The sequence below is a fragment of the Littorina saxatilis genome, linkage group LG8, assembly GCF_037325665.1.
Source record: "Littorina saxatilis isolate snail1 linkage group LG8, US_GU_Lsax_2.0, whole genome shotgun sequence".
Classification (NCBI taxonomy): domain Eukaryota; kingdom Metazoa; phylum Mollusca; class Gastropoda; order Littorinimorpha; family Littorinidae; genus Littorina; species Littorina saxatilis.
The window spans coordinates 12,150,889-12,170,139 of record NC_090252.1 but is presented as its reverse complement, the minus strand read 5'-3'; the positions used below and the strand labels follow the sequence as shown (position 1 = coordinate 12,170,139).

Genomic DNA, 19,251 nt, shown 5'->3' with positions numbered 1-19,251 from the left:
TTGGTCAGTGTTGCAACTGATCACCAATACTGCATTGGAATAAAAATGAATAGAATAAAACAAAACAAAAGAAAGGAGAGTAAAGAAAACAAAAAAATAAAATAACTATTCCGCGCTGACAGGGCTCGAATCGACGACCTCACGACTCTAACCGCAGTTCACTAACCACTGCGCTACAAAGACTTTCTTGCGAAGGGCAAAAACAAGAGAAACACAAAAACAAATGGACACACTAACAAACAAAGAAACAGATAATCAAGCAAACAAACAAACACGCCATATGCAATAACACACTGCAACACGGTGGCCTAGTGGTAAGGCGTCCGCCCAGTGAGCGGGAGGTCGTGGGTTCGAACCCCGGCCGGGTCATACCTAAGACTTTAAAATTGGCAATCTAGTGGCTGCTCCGCCTGGCGTCTGGCATTATGGGGTTTGTGCTAGGACTGGTTGGTCCGGTGTCAGAATAATGTGACTGGGTGAGACATGAGGCCTGTGCTGCGACTTCTGTCTTGTGTGTGACGCAGGTTAAATGTCAAAGCAGCACCGCCCTGATATCACCCTTCGTGGTGGACTGGGCGTTAAGCAAAAAAAAAAACAAAAAAAAAAAAAAAAAAATGCAATAACATAAAAACGGCATATGGATGAAATAAATGTTGAACAAGGAACCAACAAGTACACACATAAAAAGCAAACAAACAAACAGTTCCTTAGAAACCAAGGAAAGATATACGAATCAAATACATGTCTAACAAACAAACACACAAACAAACAAATAAACAGACATTAGACAACCAAAGACAAAATTGAGCATATTAAAAAAGAGCATCGGAGATGTACAATAGGTGGGACTGATACTCACCACATGTGGCATATGTATGCAAATTTGCCTCGCAGGCATATATAGAATGTAATGAATGGCGGTTATGGTGTTTATAGTAGAAGGGATATAACTAGTGCTTTTTGTAATACAAAGAGGTTGTCAGGAGTGGTTTAACTTTGAGAGTGGAAACTTTTAACAGTTCAGTAAAATTCCATGGTTAGCTACGGACGGTCAAACTGGGTTCGCGGCACGTGAATTTACAACTGTGCGAGTTGTTCGCGTTATAATCGCAACCGCCTGATTTTGTGAGTTGTGATTGTAAACTGCCTGACAATTGAAAGTCATTCGACCTGGGCTCTCGGATGAGAAAACCTGCTCTTGGTTTTGATGTCAACTTTGCAAGAAAACATTTGATCTTGATGTCAACCTTGGAACCGGGAAACATTGCCGGGATGACTTGGACTTTTGTATGGGTGCCGCCATATTGGAAGATGAGGTACTTTGCTAGTTTTGTGTGAACTTGAACATTTCTTTTGTATGCGCGGACATGACTTATGTATTTGAATAATTTCGGAATTGTATAATTTCCTTGTGCTCGGTTGGTGTTTTTGAATATTGTTAGTTGTTACAGTAGGGTGTTATATTTTGTAACAGGCCGCCCCAGTCTGACTTGTGCGGGGTGGTGCCAGGGTGGCGAGGGTGCGATGGAGGCCGTAAGGTTGAAGGCTAGCTACATCGTCACCTCTACATAACGTAAAAGTTATGTTTTGTTTATTTGCTTTCTTGTCCTTGTAAATATGTTCTGACGTTGACAATGAATGAGTGAGTTTCACAAGGTCGTGGACAATGAATGAATGAGTTTCAAAAGGTCATGAATTGATTATTGTAAGCAAGAAAGTATTTGAGAATTTGAGGAATGAGTTGATATTTGCTATGTCAGAAACAAACCAATTTGTATGTTCTAATTAAACCATTGGCTATTGTTTGGAAAGAATGAGTTGGTGAAAGACTACAAATTCTTCTAATCTTCTTTCTGCTTTCCTAAACTTCTGGGCGGGAGTCAGATGATTGACTGTGTGTGTGTGTGTGCACATATAAAGAATCTGGAAGGAGATTAATAAGGATAACTACGGATCTTCTTTATTTCAAATCTCTTACATTGGCGAGCTTGCGGTTGTATTAATTGGAAAATTTTTGAAGATTAATTAATTTTTTTTGGTGCGTTCCCTTGAGTGCAGTTAGGCTTATTTTATATTATTGACTTGTAGTGCTGAAGTGTTGTTTGGTTTTGCGCAGATGCTGATGCATGCAGTCTGGAGGATGGACATCCTTGTCGTCTGCCTGTGAAGGGAGCTCCTTGGTCTGTGGACGGATGCATCCTGTGCCTGACTGAACGACATATTTTGGACAGGAGTGAGTCATTTGCTTATCTGACACTCAAGTTAACATTCTATATATTTTTGAGAATAATTTGTCTCTCTGAGTGTTGGTTCTTGCTTGTGAGTAGGTTATTTTTTTCCCCCCTACTTTACATGAAGCGCCCTGTAGGTTAGTTTTACCTACAAGTGAATAATACATGACACATCATTTTTCCCTTTTACGTGTACACAGTTTGTAAATAGTTGTGGGTCAGCAATGCCTTGATTCATAAGTGTATGGGAATGGGGGTATGTCTAGTTTCTAGGCCAAGTTTTTGAGCGGAGCCTAGTTTCAAATGTATTGATTGTTTCCCCTTGTAGTTCGGTTGATCGGTTTCCTAGACTGTGTCACTTTAGTACTGAACTTGAGGAAGTCAGGTAAATTCTAAAGTTTAGTGGACTATTGTGTTCACGTTAGTCAAAGCTAAGTCTTGGTGTTGCCCTCTAGCATTCTATGTAGAGGATAGTCATAGTTTGCTTAAGTGATAGCGGTTTGTTCACGATGGCATCTCAAGAAGAGGTTCAAGCTTTGATAACGCAGTTTAAGGTGGAGGGTGAAGCCTTAGGAAAAGATGGTGAATCACTGAACAAGTATGTGGAGGATAGTTTGCGTGAGGAAAGAGCAGCAAGAAGAGAAGCTTTGTTGAAAGAAAAAGAACTCGCTGCTGCACGTGAGCTTAAAGAGAGAGAGTTAGCTGAACAAGCTAAGATTGAAAATCGTCGTCTCGATATTGAGGAAGAAAAGGCGAACAGGGAGGCAAAGTTGCGAGCAGACGAGTTGGTTGAAAAAGCAAGCAAGAATAAATTGGCCAATCGTCCCAAGATTCCCTATTTTGATGATAAATCAGATGACATTGAGAGTTATCTGTATCGCTTCGATAAGCACGCAGCTAGCTTGAAGTGGTCAAAGGATGAGAAGGCTTTGATTTTGCCGACTCTACTCAGAGGTCGTGCTCTGAATTATTTTCAAGAGTTACCAGTAGAAGATACTAATGACTATGCCAAACTGTCAGCGCATTTGTTGAAGAGATTCAAATGTACTGAAGAAGGTTTCAGAACGCAGTTTCGCTCATGCAAACCTGAATCTGGTGAAACCATGCATGTCTTTTTCTCCCGCATGAGAAGATTTTTTACTAGATGGACAGATATGGCTGGAGTTGGCACAGATTTCGCTTTGCTCTGTGACTTGGTGCTCAGAGAGCAGATTCTGTCTAGTTGTGCGTCGTCTCTGGTTACTTTTCTGAAAGAAGACAAGCATACTAATGCTCAAACCATGATAGACGCAGCTGAGAGATACAGGGAAGCACATCCTAGTCAAATCCTAGCAGCAAAAGGTTCTAGTGATCCTCTGTTGGCTAATGTCGGTCTTCCAAGTGGGAGAGGAGGTCTTTCAGGTGGTCGAGGTGGTCACAGGTTTTCTAAGAAGAATAGTCAGGCTGACACAAACCCACCGACAGAACAAAGCTCTCCTGATAATAAGGGTGGCAGAGGTGCTAGTCAAGCTGGTAGAGGTAGAGGTGGTCAGAACTATCAGAGGAAGTGTTGGTGGTGTCAAGATACTTCGCACAGGTTGGCAGATTGTCCCAAAAAAATGCATACTGCTTCAGTATCCGTTGTCACTGTTGAAGAGTCCAGCTGTAGTGAAGACGAGCAGTCTGTGGCGTCAGTAGGATTTTCAGGTAGTGATGAACTTCCCGAGTCTATTCAGACATGTGAAGGTACCTTAAATGGTAGTGAGGTCACGGTCATGTTGGATAGTGGGTGTTCCACTGTTGGGGTCAGAAAGTCCCTAGTGAGAGATGATCAGTTTACTGGGAAGGTACAGGTGTGTAGACAGTTCAGTGGGGATTTGGTTCGGTTACCCATTGCGATGGTGAGTCTGGATACACCATACTTTTCTGGAAGTGTTGAGGCATGTGTGATCGACAATCCAGTATGTGACGTCATTTTGGGTAGAATACAGGGATGTACATTTGGATGTGTCGAGGTTACTAGCGCAGTCCAGACAAGAGGTCAAAAAGCTAGAGAAGAACGTCCTTTTAGACCGCTGTTGACCGCTAAAGTTCCCCAACTTGATATCAATGCTGAGAAACTGTCCAAAATGCAAATGGATGACAAAACGTTGCATGATCTGTTCGAGAAAGTTGGCCAAGGAAAATCGGAAGAGTCGTCTGGTTGTGTGGTGTCGTTTGTTGGTCAGAACCCAGTTGTTGCCACATTGGGAGTGATCAGTGGGTCCAGTGCAGTAGAGGAGGTAGACATTCAGAAAGTCAAACTACAGTCAGTTCCCACAGTTCAGACTGAGAATGTAGATGATGTGGTCTATAGTCCTGACTTGTCTATGCAGGCAAAACAAAAAGTGCAGGCGGTGTTTCAGAAGCATCAGGACAAAATGACGGATTTGCCTGGTACTTGTGACCTAGTGCAGCATGTGGTGAGGATTCCTGAAGGTGCTGTGGTCAATGTGAAACAGTATCCGTTACCATTTGAGTCTCAGAAAGTGGTTGAAGAAGAAGTGAAAAAGATGTTAGATCTAGACGTAATAGAGCCGTCTATTTCTCCGTTCTCGTCTCCTATTGTTCTAGTCAAGAAGAAGGACGGAAGTACTCGTTTTTGCATCGATTTCAGACACCTCAATAAGATTACGGAGTTTGACGCTGAGCCAATACCGGATCCGGAAGTTCTGTTTGCTTCATTGCAGGGCAGGCAGCATTTCACGAAGATTGATCTGGCTAAGGGCTATTGGCAAATTCCCATGGCAGAGTCTGATCGAGCAAAAACGGCTTTTCGTACACCTCAAGGTCTATATCAGTTCAAGAAGATGCCGTTCGGAATGAGTACAGCACCAAGTACTTTCGCGAGGATGATGAAGATGTTGGATCTGGATAGGTTCAAATCTGTTCATTTCTTTGATGACGTACTTGTAGCCACAGAAGACTGGTGTGAGCATCTGGAGGCACTTGACGGACTGTTGACAGAACTGGAAAAACATGGGTTGACTGTGAGACCGTCGAAAGTAGAGGCAGGGTTTGACTCTATTGAGTTTTTGGGTCACATAGTTGGGGAAGGTAGCATGCGTCCAGTTCCCTCCAAAGTGTCCAAAATCTTGAATGTTTCTGTCCCAACCACAAAGAAACAAGTCCGGTCATTGGTAGGGCTCATCAGTTTCTATAGGCGCTATGTCCCAAGCTTCGCGTCTATTGTGTCCCCCCTGGTAGAACTCACAAAGAAGAACCAACCAAACAAAGTTCGTTGGTCAAAAGAGTGTCAGATGGCTTTTGACAGGGTCAAAGAAATTTTGTCGTCTGAACCACTGGTGAGATTGCCAGACTTTTCCAGGCCGTTCACAGTGCGGTCGGATGCATCCTCCACGGGGATTGGAGCAGCCCTGATGCAGCCTGATGATGACGACGTCCTTCATCCAGTTCTGTATGCCAGCAGAAAACTGCTGGAAAGAGAAACCAGATACTCTACTGTGGAGAGAGAGTGCCTAGCGTTGGTGTGGGCAGTTGACAAATTCCATCGCTACTTGTTTGGCTCACATTTCTTTGTTGAGACTGATCACAGACCGTTGACGTACTTACGACAGTCCAAAACTGCCAACGGCCGACTGTTGCGATGGGCTCTGTCTCTCCAAGAGTATTCATTCACAGTAGTGCCAATTCCTGGAGTCAGGAATTTTGAAGCTGATGTGTTGTCACGCTTGACGAAGTGAATGGAACATGATGATTGAAAGGACAGTGAAAAGACTTTCTGCAATCAACAAGGACAATACTTTTTGTGCTGTGAGTGTTGATATGCTGTGTATGTATTAAGAACTAATTTAATTTTGTTCTTGTTTTTTTTTCACATTGTGATTATTTTTTTAATCTGGCTGGAAAAATTTATTTGGATATTTTTGATGCTAGTACCATTTTGTGTTGTAGTCGAGGTTTACTGTATTGAGTTTAGCGGGGGCTACTCAAACTTTATTGGCGATCTTTGGTACCAAGAACGTCAATGTTATTGCATTCAGTAATAGGCGAAAATTGCTGAATGTCCATGAGTATAACTATTGTGGATTAACACAGTGGGTGATTATCTACACGGCGGCGTAAATGTGGTTTATTATGCTTGCCATTGTTGCTCATGTTTAAGGACAGCCTCGTGGCTTTCGTCACTTTTTTGGTGGATGGCACTGTCTTTTGGTTGTAAACTGATTGCACTCTTTGGGAACGGACAGAGTATTTAATAAATGTTTTCCTTATGCTTTGATTATTTATTAATCTATTTATGTATTTTTTTTATGTATTTAAAAAAAAATTGTTACTGGAATACTTATATTTGTACAGTTTTTGAAAAAAAAATGTTCATTTTGGGTTCACATTCTTTTTTTAATCGGGGAAAGGGGTGATGTAATGAATGGCGGTTATGGTGTTTATAGTAGAAGGGATATAACTAGTGCTTTTTGTAATACAAAGAGGTTGTCAGGAGTGGTTTAACTTTGAGAGTGGAAACTTTTAACAGTTCAGTAAAATTCCATGGTTAGCTACGGACGGTCAAACTGGGTTCGCGGCACGTGAATTTACAACTGTGCGAGTTGTTCGCGTTATAATCGCAACCGCCTGATTTTGTGAGTTGTGATTGTAAACTGCCTGACAATTGAAAGTCATTCGACCTGGGCTCTCGGATGAGAAAACCTGCTCTTGGTTTTGATGTCAACTTTGCAAGAAAACATTTGATCTTGATGTCAACCTTGGAACCGGGAAACATTGCCGGGATGACTTGGACTTTTGTATGGGTGCCGCCATATTGGAAGATGAGGTACTTTGCTAGTTTTGTGTGAACTTGAACATTTCTTTTGTATGCGCGGACATGACTTATGTATTTGAATAATTTCGGAATTGTATAATTTCCTTGTGCTCGGTTGGTGTTTTTGAATATTGTTAGTTGTTACAGTAGGGTGTTATATTTTGTAACAGGCCGCCCCAGTCTGACTTGTGCGGGGTGGTGCCAGGGTGGCGAGGGTGCGATGGAGGCCGTAAGGTTGAAGGCTAGCTACATCGTCACCTCTACATAACGTAAAAGTTATGTTTTGTTTATTTGCTTTCTTGTCCTTGTAAATATGTTCTGACGTTGACAATGAATGAGTGAGTTTCACAAGGTCGTGGACAATGAATGAATGAGTTTCAAAAGGTCATGAATTGATTATTGTAAGCAAGAAAGTATTTGAGAATTTGAGGAATGAGTTGATATTTGCTATGTCAGAAACAAACCAATTTGTATGTTCTAATTAAACCATTGGCTATTGTTTGGAAAGAATGAGTTGGTGAAAGACTACAAATTCTTCTAATCTTCTTTCTGCTTTCCTAAACTTCTGGGCGGGAGTCAGATGATTGACTGTGTGTGTGTGTGTGCACATATAAAGAATCTGGAAGGAGATTAATAAGGATAACTACGGATCTTCTTTATTTCAAATCTCTTACATATAAACTGAGAGAAGAAAGGAAGATAAAGACACAAAGAATGACGCTTTTAAGCTCAAATAAGTCAGCTCGCAATAACATCACTCACTTATCAAGAACTCATGTGATAATATAATCCACAACTAACAAAGTGAATCTCGTTTTTGTGTAGCATGTTCTCGGGATTCACAATTAAATGAATGGAGTGGAATATGGCGTAGCTATAGATTCAGATCGCATACAAAACATGTGTAAAGGAGCAGTTTGATTTTTATATTTAGTCAAGTTTTGACTAAATATTTTAACATCGAGGGAGAATCGAAACGAGGGTCGTGGTGTATGTGCGTGTGTCTGTGTGTCTGTGTGTGTGTGTGTGTGTAGAGCGATTCAGACTAAACTACTGGACCGATCTTTATGAAATTTGACATGAGAGTTCCTGGGTATGAAATCCCCGAACGTTTTTTTCATTTTTTTGATAAATGTCTTTGATGACGTCATATCCGGCTTTTCGTGAAAGTTGAGGCGGCACTGTCACGCCCTCATTTTTCTTCTACTCACTACCTTTTCTTTAGGTCACATTCCTGGAGGAAGTTTTAGTCGACGTGTTGTGTATTTTTTTGTCAATTGCAAAATAGGCTATTCAAAAAACAACTACATACTTCTGATCATCGACGTATATAGACTCGCATACAATTCGAGAAAGAAAAAACTATACTCGTCTGATGAAAAGAATACATGTATGCCAAAAAGGAGCTTGATAGTGCTTGAGCCACCTAAAGAATATTCCTTTTTTTATGTGTCCCCCCTTCCCTCTTCCCCCTCCCCTCCCCCCCCCCCCCCCCCCCTTCTTTAGGCTCACTTGCATAAAGTACGGTTGATATATCGTTGCCCAAATTCTGATGACTGTCAGGTAGCCGTGTACCTTACAACGAAAGTCAATGACCGGAAAAAGAAACTGTGTGAGTTTTCGTTGTGGAGGCATGTTGCCACAGTGTATCATTTCGTAAATCTATGAGCGTTTAAACACACACCGGTAAGCACCTCTCATGTTTTGTGCCATTGGTTTAAACAGTGTTTTTATATTTAGTCCAGTTTTGACTAAATATTTTAACATCGAGGGGGAATCGAAACGAGGGTCGTGGTGTATGTGCGTGTGTGTGTGCGTGCGTGTGTGTGTGTGTGTGTGTGTGTGTGTGTGTGTAGAGCGATTCAGACTAAACTACTGGACCGATCTTTATGAAATTTGACATGAGAGTTCCTGGGTATGAAATCCCCGAACGTTTTTTTTCATTTTGTTGATAAATGTCTTTGATGACGTCATATCCGGCTTTTCGTGAAAGTTGAGGCGGCATTGTCACGCCCTCATTTTTCAACCAAATTGGTTCAAATTTTGGTCAAATAATCTTCGACGAAGACCGGGGTTCGGTATTGCATTTCAGCTTGGTGGCTTAAAAATTAATTAATGACTTTGGTCATTAAAAAATGGGAAAATTGTAAAAAAAAATAAAAATTTATAAAACGCTCCAAATTCCATATCATGTAGCTTACCGAAACTACAGGATATACGAGATGCGCATGCCGGAAGTCGCCATATCACGTATGTTTCGGTCGGGCCGTCAAGACGCGTTTTTTGAATGCTCACAAGTAAGTCTCGTTATCCGTCAAATCCGCGCTTTTCTTTTAACGATTTGACTTTGTCAAATTCAATCGTTGAATTACAGACCCTGTAAAGACGGTGCATCGTAATATTTTTTGCGTTGCATATTGTTTTCTCAGCGAAAACCGTGACACGACCGACTTGGTGTCGTGCAGATAGCATGGCGGACTCCGCTGATGAAGAAATATTACTACGCGAGGAGACAGGGGAATGCTCTAAATCGAAATTCGAGGCTGTCACAATACCAATCGATGATTGGAATTTCATGAAAGATCAGAATGCTAGAATTCTAAAAAGACTTGATAAACAGGACAAGAAAAGAAAAAGACTCAGCTCCGCATCGGACTCTGACTCTGAGAGTTCAGATTGCGCGACTCTCGCACGCGGGCAAAAAACAGCCAAAACTAAAAGAACCGATCAGCGTTCTTTTTCCAAAGACGAGACGTCTAGTCTTGTGGAAGATGATTTAGAAATGTTAATCTCCTCTCAGTCTCACACAACGAAGCAGGTTGACACAACCGTGCTTGACGATATTGAACAAGAGTTTGAACCTGACACTGATGTTGGGCCTCCCATCTTAGAAAAACTAGCGAAAGTGCTTGGAACAATGGGAAAAGGAAAAATGGACGATGAAAGAATGAACACGAAGTTTGATAAACACAAAAGACCACAAAATTGTGAGACTCTCATAGTTCCTAGGGTCAATCCAGAAATCTGGAGCGTGTTAGATCACAGCACAAAATCTGCAGATCTAAAACTTCAGCGTACGCAAAAGTGTCTGCTGAAAGCAACTTATGCACTGGCTAACACAGCAGATAAGTGTGTAAAAAGCGAAATGCAACACATGAAAGATCTCGTGAGAGATATCTCAGATGCAGTAAGTCTAAACCTCAAAACTGTCCATGAAATGTCAATGGAACGCAGATCAAAGATTTTGAACTCGCCGACTGTAAACAAAAAGTATCGCAAATTGACGTCAGACGACATTCCCATTACAGAACACCTGTTTGGTGATGATCTCAAATCTGTCCTCACGGCAATCGACTCGACTGCTAAACTGGGAGCTAATTTTGCACTGTCTACGAAAGGTAGAAAGTTTTTCCCCAAGTTTGATTCCCCAAAAAACGGGGGATGGGTGGACAGGCGTCGTGGGACGCAGGGCCAGCGCCAATGGACACCGAGAGCGGGACGTGGCCGAGGTCAGAGATACCGGACCAGGTGGCCACAGAGGACCACAACACAGGCTTTCCAAGCATAACACCAGAGGTGGGTGAAAAACACAATAATTGTGCACCGTGTTTCGAAGCAGGCAGACTGAAATATTTTGTGAAAGAATGGCAACAACTGACCTCTGACCCCTTTATTATTCAAATGATACAAGGAGCAAAAATTCCTATTTCTAACTCGGCCACATTACCTAGTTCTGTGATACCTAAAAATCAGGTACAGGGAAACTTGTGGAATAAAGTTGATCAAGAAATACGGAAACTTTCTGTCATGAAAGTGATTGTTAAGTCAGAACATGAAGAAGGAGAGATTATCTCTCCTATTTTCTTGGTCCAAAAACCTGACGGTTCATACAGAATGATATTGAATCTAAAAGAATTCAACGAGTCTGTGGAGTATGAACATTTTAAAATGGAAAATTTGTCTTCTGCTACAAGTATGATGAAAGAAGGATGTTATATGGCATCTGTTGATCTTCGTCACGCCTATTACTCAGTACCAGTTCATTCAGATTTCAAAAAATTTCTGAAGTTTCAGTGGAGAGGTCAGTTGTATGTTTACACATGTTTTCCGAATGGATTGGCGAACTGTCCAAGATACTTCACTAAACTTCTGAAGCCTGTGTATGCTTTTTTGAGAGCACAAGGTTTTCTCTCTGCCTCCTTTATTGATGATTGTTACCTGCAAGGCCAGTCAATTGAAGAGTGCAAAAAGAACATTCTGTCAACAGTCAACCTTTTTCAGAAGCTGGGGTTTACAATTCATGATGGAAAATCAGTCCTTGTTCCAACTCAAAAACTGAAGTATCTTGGTTTCATCCTCGACTCAAAGAAAATGACTGTTACATTGTCAGAGGATAAGATAAACAAGATCAAATCAGCTTGTCTTGGTTTAATGCAGAAGAAAGTTGTTTCTGTACGAGAACTGGCACAGGTGATTGGAAAGCTTGTGGCAGCTTTCCCAGGGGTAAAATGGGGACCACTCCACTATAGACAGCTTGAGAGGTTGAAGACCAAAGCTTTGAAAGTGAATGCTGGCAATTTTGATGCCATTATGAGTATGACAAAGAAAGCAAAGAGAGATCTTGAATGGTGGATTGCCAATGTGACCACAAGCTATTACCCACTCAAAGTGAAACCGCCTTCCCTGGAAATGAAAACTGACGCTTCTACATCTGGTGGATGGGGAGCAGTTTGTGATACAAAATCAACTGGGGGAAGGTGGAATGAGCAAGAAAAAGACATGCACATAAATGCACTTGAACTGTTAGCCATTAAATATGGACTGCGGTGCTTTGAAAAAGACGTCACTGGTAGACATATAAAACTCATGTGTGACAATGTGTGTGCTGTAACCTATGTCAAGAATATGGGTGGTTCTCGCTCAAGAGAGTGTAATGAAATAGCAAAGCAGATTTGGATCTGGTGCAGAAACAGAGATATAGAGTTGACAATAACCTATATTCCTGGAAAACTGAACATTGAGGCTGATAGAAAATCAAGACAATTCAATGACAGAACAGAATGGATGTTAAACCCAAAAATCTTTGAAAAGCTGTTTTTGAAGTTTTCACAGCCTCATATTGATTTGTTTGCATCTAGGCTAAATTGCCAAATCAAACCATTTATTTCTTGGGGCCCAGATCCAGACTCCATTGCTGTGGATGCTTTTACTGTAAACTGGAGCGTGTGGGATAATGTTTATGCATTTCCCCCTTTCAGTTTGATCCAGAAAACTCTCCGCAAACTGGAAGCAGACCAAGCCGAGGGTATGTTCATCATTCCCCACTGGCCAACAGCAGTGTGGTTTCCCCAAATGCTGAATCTTCTGATACAGCAGCCTGTTCGCTTACCTCAGGGAAAGACAACTCTGCAACTGCCGCACTCAGAGGCAGCCCATCCTCTTCATCACAAACTGCAACTACTCGCAGTTCAATTATCAGGCAAGCCGTCCAAGCACAAGGATTTCATGGCAGAACATGTGACATTGTGTGTGCATCGTGGAGAGAGTCAACGAAAAGACAATATGCATCATATCTTGCGCGCTGGCAATTGTTTTGTTCTACAAGAAACAGTAATCCCTTTCATCCAACTGTAGGATTGGTACTGACTTTCCTCACTGAACTTTTTGAAGAGGGGCTTGGCTACAGTGCCATCAATACTGCACGTAGTGCAATTTCTACTGTCATGCATTATGACCAAGAAAGGTCGATAGGTACGCACCCAAAGGTGACAAGGTTCATGAAGGGTGTATTTGAAATGAGAACACCTTTACCAAGATACAAGGCAACATGGGATGTGTCAGTGTTATTAGAACATTTCAAAAGGAAAGAACACAATTCAAAATTGTCTTTGAAAGAGTTGACAAAGAAACTTTGTGCTCTGCTTTTGATAACAACTGCGCAGAGGGTCCAAACCATTCATTTTGTTAAGCTTAGCTGTCTTCAGTTTCATGAGACAGGATGCACTATTCAGGTGGTTGACAAGTTAAAGCATACAAGACCTGGACATCACCAACAAGCCCTCGAATTACACAAATACACAGATCTAAAATTGTGTGTTGTAAACTGTTTACTTGAATATATCAAGCGTACAACAGAGTTGAGGAAAAACAATGACCAACTGTTGCTTTGTTACGTACGGCCGTTTGGGCCTGCAAGTAAAGACACTGTTTCAAGGTGGTTGAAAGATGTCCTCGCTGACGCTGATATTTGTAAATTCACGTCACACAGTTTCAGGGGAGCGTCAGCATCTGCTATGTTGAATAGTGGTTTTTCTATTGATGACATTTTAAAGTCGGCTGGATGGTCAAATGCGAAAACTTTCTTCAAATTTTATAAGCGACCTGTAGAAAATGAGCAGCAAACTAGGCGAGGAGAAAAGAATTCTCTTTTGAATTATTTCGCTTACAAGAAAAACTGAACTCATTGGTTGTGTTAACTCAGTGAAGCTGAAATCCAAACGATGGTAGATAACCTTTGGATGTTTGTGGTTTGAAATGCAAGTGAAATGCTATGCATAGATCATGTTTGGTAATGGTATGGATATACCAGTTGCCAATATTAATCATGTTTGGTTGTGACTAGATCTAGTAAGTCATTGAGAGAAGGAAAACAAGATGTTTTTCAAAACTTTTTATTTGGTTGAATTGTTTCCAAGTATTCTAGTGATTTAATCAAGTGGTATCTTGAAAAACTAAATGTTCTGTCACATTTGTTTGAAAAATTATTTTGTCTGAATCAGACATATTTGTTATGTTGCCGGTGAGCTCTTGAAGAACATGTTTAAAGAAAATAAACATTAACTCACGCAGGGCGACAACTCATATGATGTGTTAACAATTGTATGTGTGAACAATCAATGCTATTTTGTGAAACCAACTTTGAAATCTCGTATATCCTGTAGTTTCGGTAAGCTACATGATATGGAATTACAAACATAAACGAGAACTTACCCAGTAAGTCGAAGTTTGTGTAGAATTCCATGAGTGTAGTTTATAGAAACGGAGGGATATATGCCCTCCCGTACAGCTATTATGCCCTTCCCAATTAACTGGTTTGCAGATAATGCAAAATAGTGTCAGCACTATAGATCTGCTAAGGGAGACAATTACTTTTCAAGAAAAAACATTTAATTGTTTTGGTTACACAAAATGTATTAGATCAATCAAGGGTCGTTCCTTAATTGATCTGAGCGTTAAAGTATGGCGACTTCCGGCATGCGCATCTCATATATCCCTCCGTTTCTATAAACTACACTCATGGAATTCTACACAAACTTCGACTTACTGGGTAAGTTCTCGTTTATGTTTGTAATTTACGTTTATCTTATTCTCCATTATTTGCTGATTCCAAAAACATATAAATATGTTATATTCGGATTAAAAACAAGCTCTGAAAATTAAATATATAAAAAAATTTATCAAAATTAAATTGTCCAAATCAATTTAAAAACACTTTCATCTTATTCCTTGTCGGTTCCTGATTCCAAAAACATATAGATATGATATGTTTGGATTAAAAACACGCTCAGAAAGTTAAAACAAAGAGAGGTACAGAAAAGCGTGCTATCCTTCTTAGCGCAACTACTACCCCGCTCTTCTTGTCAATTTCACTGCCTTTGCCATGAGCGGTGGCCTGACGATGCTACGAGTAAAATGGCATTGCGTTCAGTTTCATTCTGTGAGTTCGACAGCTACTTGACTAAATATTGTATTTTCGCCTTACGCGACTTGTTTTATTATTCATTTGCATGAATACAAAGTCATAAGTGCATGTTATAATAAAGGAACACAGCAAGATAAACTTATCAATGTGCTAATCCAAAAACAAAGAGACTGCCAACGTTCCAAAATTCAGAATAACAAGAGGCGAAGCCTTCAAGGCTCCCGTAAGAAATCAACAAACAGTAACATAACACAAACTCACTCACTCCGTAACACACACACACACACAAACACACACACACACACACACGCACACACACACACAGTTAAAACTAACGCATCATATCAACTCCATGTATAATTTTCAAAAGAAGGCAAACAGATAAAATGACTAGGGTAATAGGTTGGGTACCTGCCATGTGGGCACTTTTTCCACTGCTGTCCTCAGTCCTATACTTTTCATCAAGACTTGTCACCATGCCGAGTAGATCTAAATTCGGAAGTCTTCATGTGGCTGAGGCATATATCTGACATAGCGTCGATCTTGTTGTAGGTTAACCTCCTTTCTGAAACAAATGGCAAAATGCGATTAGTTATGATGACTACAACCTACACAAATATAAACAGTGTTTTGAAACAGAATAGTCAGGTTATACAAGCCACTTTACCTATGCAGCATGGTAACCCTACAATATGCGAAACATGTCGACTGCAGCAGCCTGGTTCTTAAAATAATTCTGACGGTCAACACAGCCAGAAATGCCAACAAAGACAAGAAAGCTGTTGCAAGGTAAGCTTACCAAACGTTACATAGCGAATCATATGATAGTGCGTAAACAGCAAACAGTAGATCTACAATCAAAGAGAGGAACGAGTATGGAATGAAACGCGATACAGATCTAGCATTCAAAAACTGTCTTTCACGTTCAAGGAAGTTGTTGCAAAGTACTTAAGACTTACTAAATTGTACAGACAAAACCATGACAGTGCATGTTTTGAATCTGAGGAAAAAATCGTGATCATTTTGACTTTGAGAACAGATTCATTCCGTTTCCTTATATCTGCATGTTCAAGTAAATGGTGGACAGTTTTTTTCGGGCAGAGTAAACTTAACTTGAGACTCTACTGCAAGTCTTGAAATTCACATAAATCGAACCACGAGCAAAGACATCCAAACATTACAGGCACTTTAGATCAACTCATTTCACTAGAGGTGACTGCCTAGCACTGTGTTTGACATCCGTGTCTGCTGAAATAAAAAGAAATTAAAACAAAACGGATTAACAGTAGGTGACACAGGGGCGGACGAGGGGGGGGGGCACAGGGGGCACGTGCCCCCCCCCCCCCCCCCCGAAAAAAAAAGAGAAAAAAAAAGAAGAAGAAAAAAAAGAGATTTTTCTATGCTGATTCTATGACCATTTCTAAGTTCAAATGGCACCAGATGGCACCATTTTGCTTCTTTGGGCAACATTTTTTTCCGGGGGGGGCATGCCCCCGGACCCCCCTAGCAAATTCGGGCGCTTCGCGCCCATCACATTCACTTTCGATTCAAAGTGCCCCCCCCCCTTACAAAGCAACTGATCCGCCCCTGGTGACACGTCATCAGAGTGGGAGACACTAGATCTGTCTCTGAACTTACCGGGATACGGCTGCAAGATCGACACTGACTGCTGCGCTGTCGACAGCTCTTCCTCGCGTGGACATTGGAAACACGCTGTGCAGATCAAATTGTAGGAAATCTCCCTTTGGTATCTTCTTTATTTACTTTTCTGGAGCTTAGAAACCGAACAACATGAAATCGTCTTCCCCGGCGAATCGGCGAGGTGAGAACTGGACCACAATATATCCTTCGCGCGACCCCTGGCCTGATCTTGACACCTGACCTGCCGTCTGCATGCCAAACACGACACAAACCAGTCAACTGCTTGTACCCCTTCAAAACCCCCCACCACCCGTTTTCTTTGGATACACGCTTTAACTACACACATGCCGACACAATGTTGATCATTGCTTCAATAATTTGAAGATGGTGCTTGAAAATTAACCACGTGAAATGAGTATTTCGGTGTTTAGCCAAAAATGTTAAAGTTTCTACCACAGACATACATACATACATACATACGCACGCACGCACGCACAGACAGACAAAGTTTACCATCGCATAGGCTACACTTACGTGAGCCAAAAATCAAAAAACAAGAAAGGTAGGTTGTTGGAACGTTTGTTATTGACAAAACAATACATTCACAGATATTTCGACCCAACGGTCTTTTACAATTTAAATTCTTTTTACATTTAGTCAAGTTTTGACTAAATGTTTTAACATAGAGGGGGAATCGAAACGAGGGTCGTGGTGTATGTGTGTGTGTGCGTGCGTGCGTGTGTGTAGAGCGATTCAGACCAAACTACTGGACCGAACTTTATGAAATTTGACATGAGAGTTCCTGGGATTGATATCCCCGAACGTTTTTTTTCGTTTTTTTGATAAATGTCTTTGATGACGTCATATCCAGCTTTTCGTGAAAGTTGAGGCGGCACTGTCACGCTCTCATTTTTCAACCAAATTGGTTGAAATTTTGGTCAAGTAATCTTCGACGAAGCCCGGACTTCGGTATTGCATTTCAGCTTGGTGGCTTAAAAATTAATTAATGACTTTGGTCATTAAAAATCTGAAAATTGTTAAAAAAACCTTTTTTTATAAAACGATTCAAATTTACGTTCATCTTATTCTTCATCACTTTCTGATTCCAAAAACATATAAATATGTTATATTTGGATTAAAAGCAAGCTCTGAAAATTAAATATATAAAAATTTGGATCAAAATTAAATTTTCGAAATCAATTTAAAAACACTTTCATCTTATTCCTTGTCGGTTCTTGATTCCAAACACATATAGATATGATATGTTTGGATTAAAAACACGCTCAGAAAGTTAAAACGAAGAGAGGTACAGAAAAGCGTGCTATCCTTCTCAGCGCAACTACTACCCCGCTCTTCTTGTCAATTTCACTGCCTTTGCCATGAGCGGTGGACTGACGATGCTACGAGTATACGGTCTTGCTGCGTTGCATTGCGTTCAGTTTCATTCTGTGAGTTCGACAGCTACTTGACTAAATGTTGTATTTTTGCCTTACGCGACTTGTTTGATTATAAATGTGCCATTAGAAATAAACGAGTATGGGGGGCGGACGATATTGTAAATGCACGATATTTAAACCAATGACAAAAACAACAACGACATTTGTTCTTTGACATTGATCGGTTCTTGCAACATGCAATTAATACGAAACACATGCTCGTGTTTTTGTACACTTATAATTTTGAATTCCAATGGCTTATTGTAAAATTCATATAATGCCTTCCTTGATCAAGTCTATAGACAAACAGAGTGATCGGCTCTTGCAACATGTAATTAATACGAAACAGCTGATACATAATGAGTTTGCCAACATTACACACACGCCAAAAGTGTCATGTACGAGTCAAATCACCAGAAAAAAAGAAACATAACTCTTTTCATATCAATGCCTGCATTATTGTAAACTACAATCAAAACAAGTCGCGGAAGGCGAAATAACAACATTTAGTCAAGCTGTCGAACTCACAGAATGAAACTGAACGCACTGCTTTTTTCATCAAGACCACATACTCGTAGTTTCGTCAGTCCACCGCTCGTGGCAAAGGCAGTGAAATCGACATGCCATACAGAATAGTGCGGTAGTGGTCGCGCGGAGCAGGATAACACGCTTTTCTGTATGTCTATAATTTTTTTAGCTTACTGAGTTTGTTTTTAATCCAAACATATCATATATAGATGTTTTGGGAATCAGGGACCGACAAGGAATAAGATGAAATTGTTTTTAATTCGATTTTGGAAAATTAATTTTAATCATAATTTTCATATTTTTAATTTTCAGAGCTTGTTTGCAATCAAAATATAACATATGTATATGTTTTCGGAATCAGAAAATGACGAAATATAAGATGAAATTGTTTTTGGATCGTTTAATAAATTTGTTTTTTTTTAATTACAAGACGTTTCCAATTTTTAATGACCAAACTCATTCATTAGTTTTTAAGCCACCAAGCTGAAATGCCATACCAAAGTCCGGCCTTTGTCGAAGATTGCTTGGTCAAAATTTTAATCAATTTGATTGAAAAATGAGGGTGTGACAGTGCCGCCTCAACTTTTACAAAAAGCCAGATATGACGTCATCAAAGGTATTTATCAAAAAAATAAAAAAAAACCGACCGGGGATATCATTCCCAGGAACTCTCATGTCAAATTTTATAAAGATCGGTCCAGTAGTTTAGTCTGAATCGCTCTACACACACACACGCACAGACAGACAGACAGACAGACAGACAGACAGACACACACACACACACACACACACACACACACACCACACACACACACACACACACACACACACACACACACACACACACACACACACACACACACACACACACCACGACCCTCGTCTCGATTCCCACTCTATGTTAAAACATTTAGT

General features: G+C 40.5%; 1 long non-coding RNA gene across 1 annotated transcript; it reads left to right on the top strand.

Moving 5' to 3' along the window:
* The first annotated feature begins 9,210 nt into the window (after positions 1-9,210).
* LOC138972798 (uncharacterized) lies at positions 9,211-13,890 on the top strand. Its single transcript, XR_011457758.1, has 2 exons — positions 9,211-10,605; positions 12,288-13,890. It is a non-coding gene; the product is annotated as an uncharacterized lncRNA (long non-coding RNA).
* Positions 13,891-19,251: the final 5,361 nt, after the last annotated feature.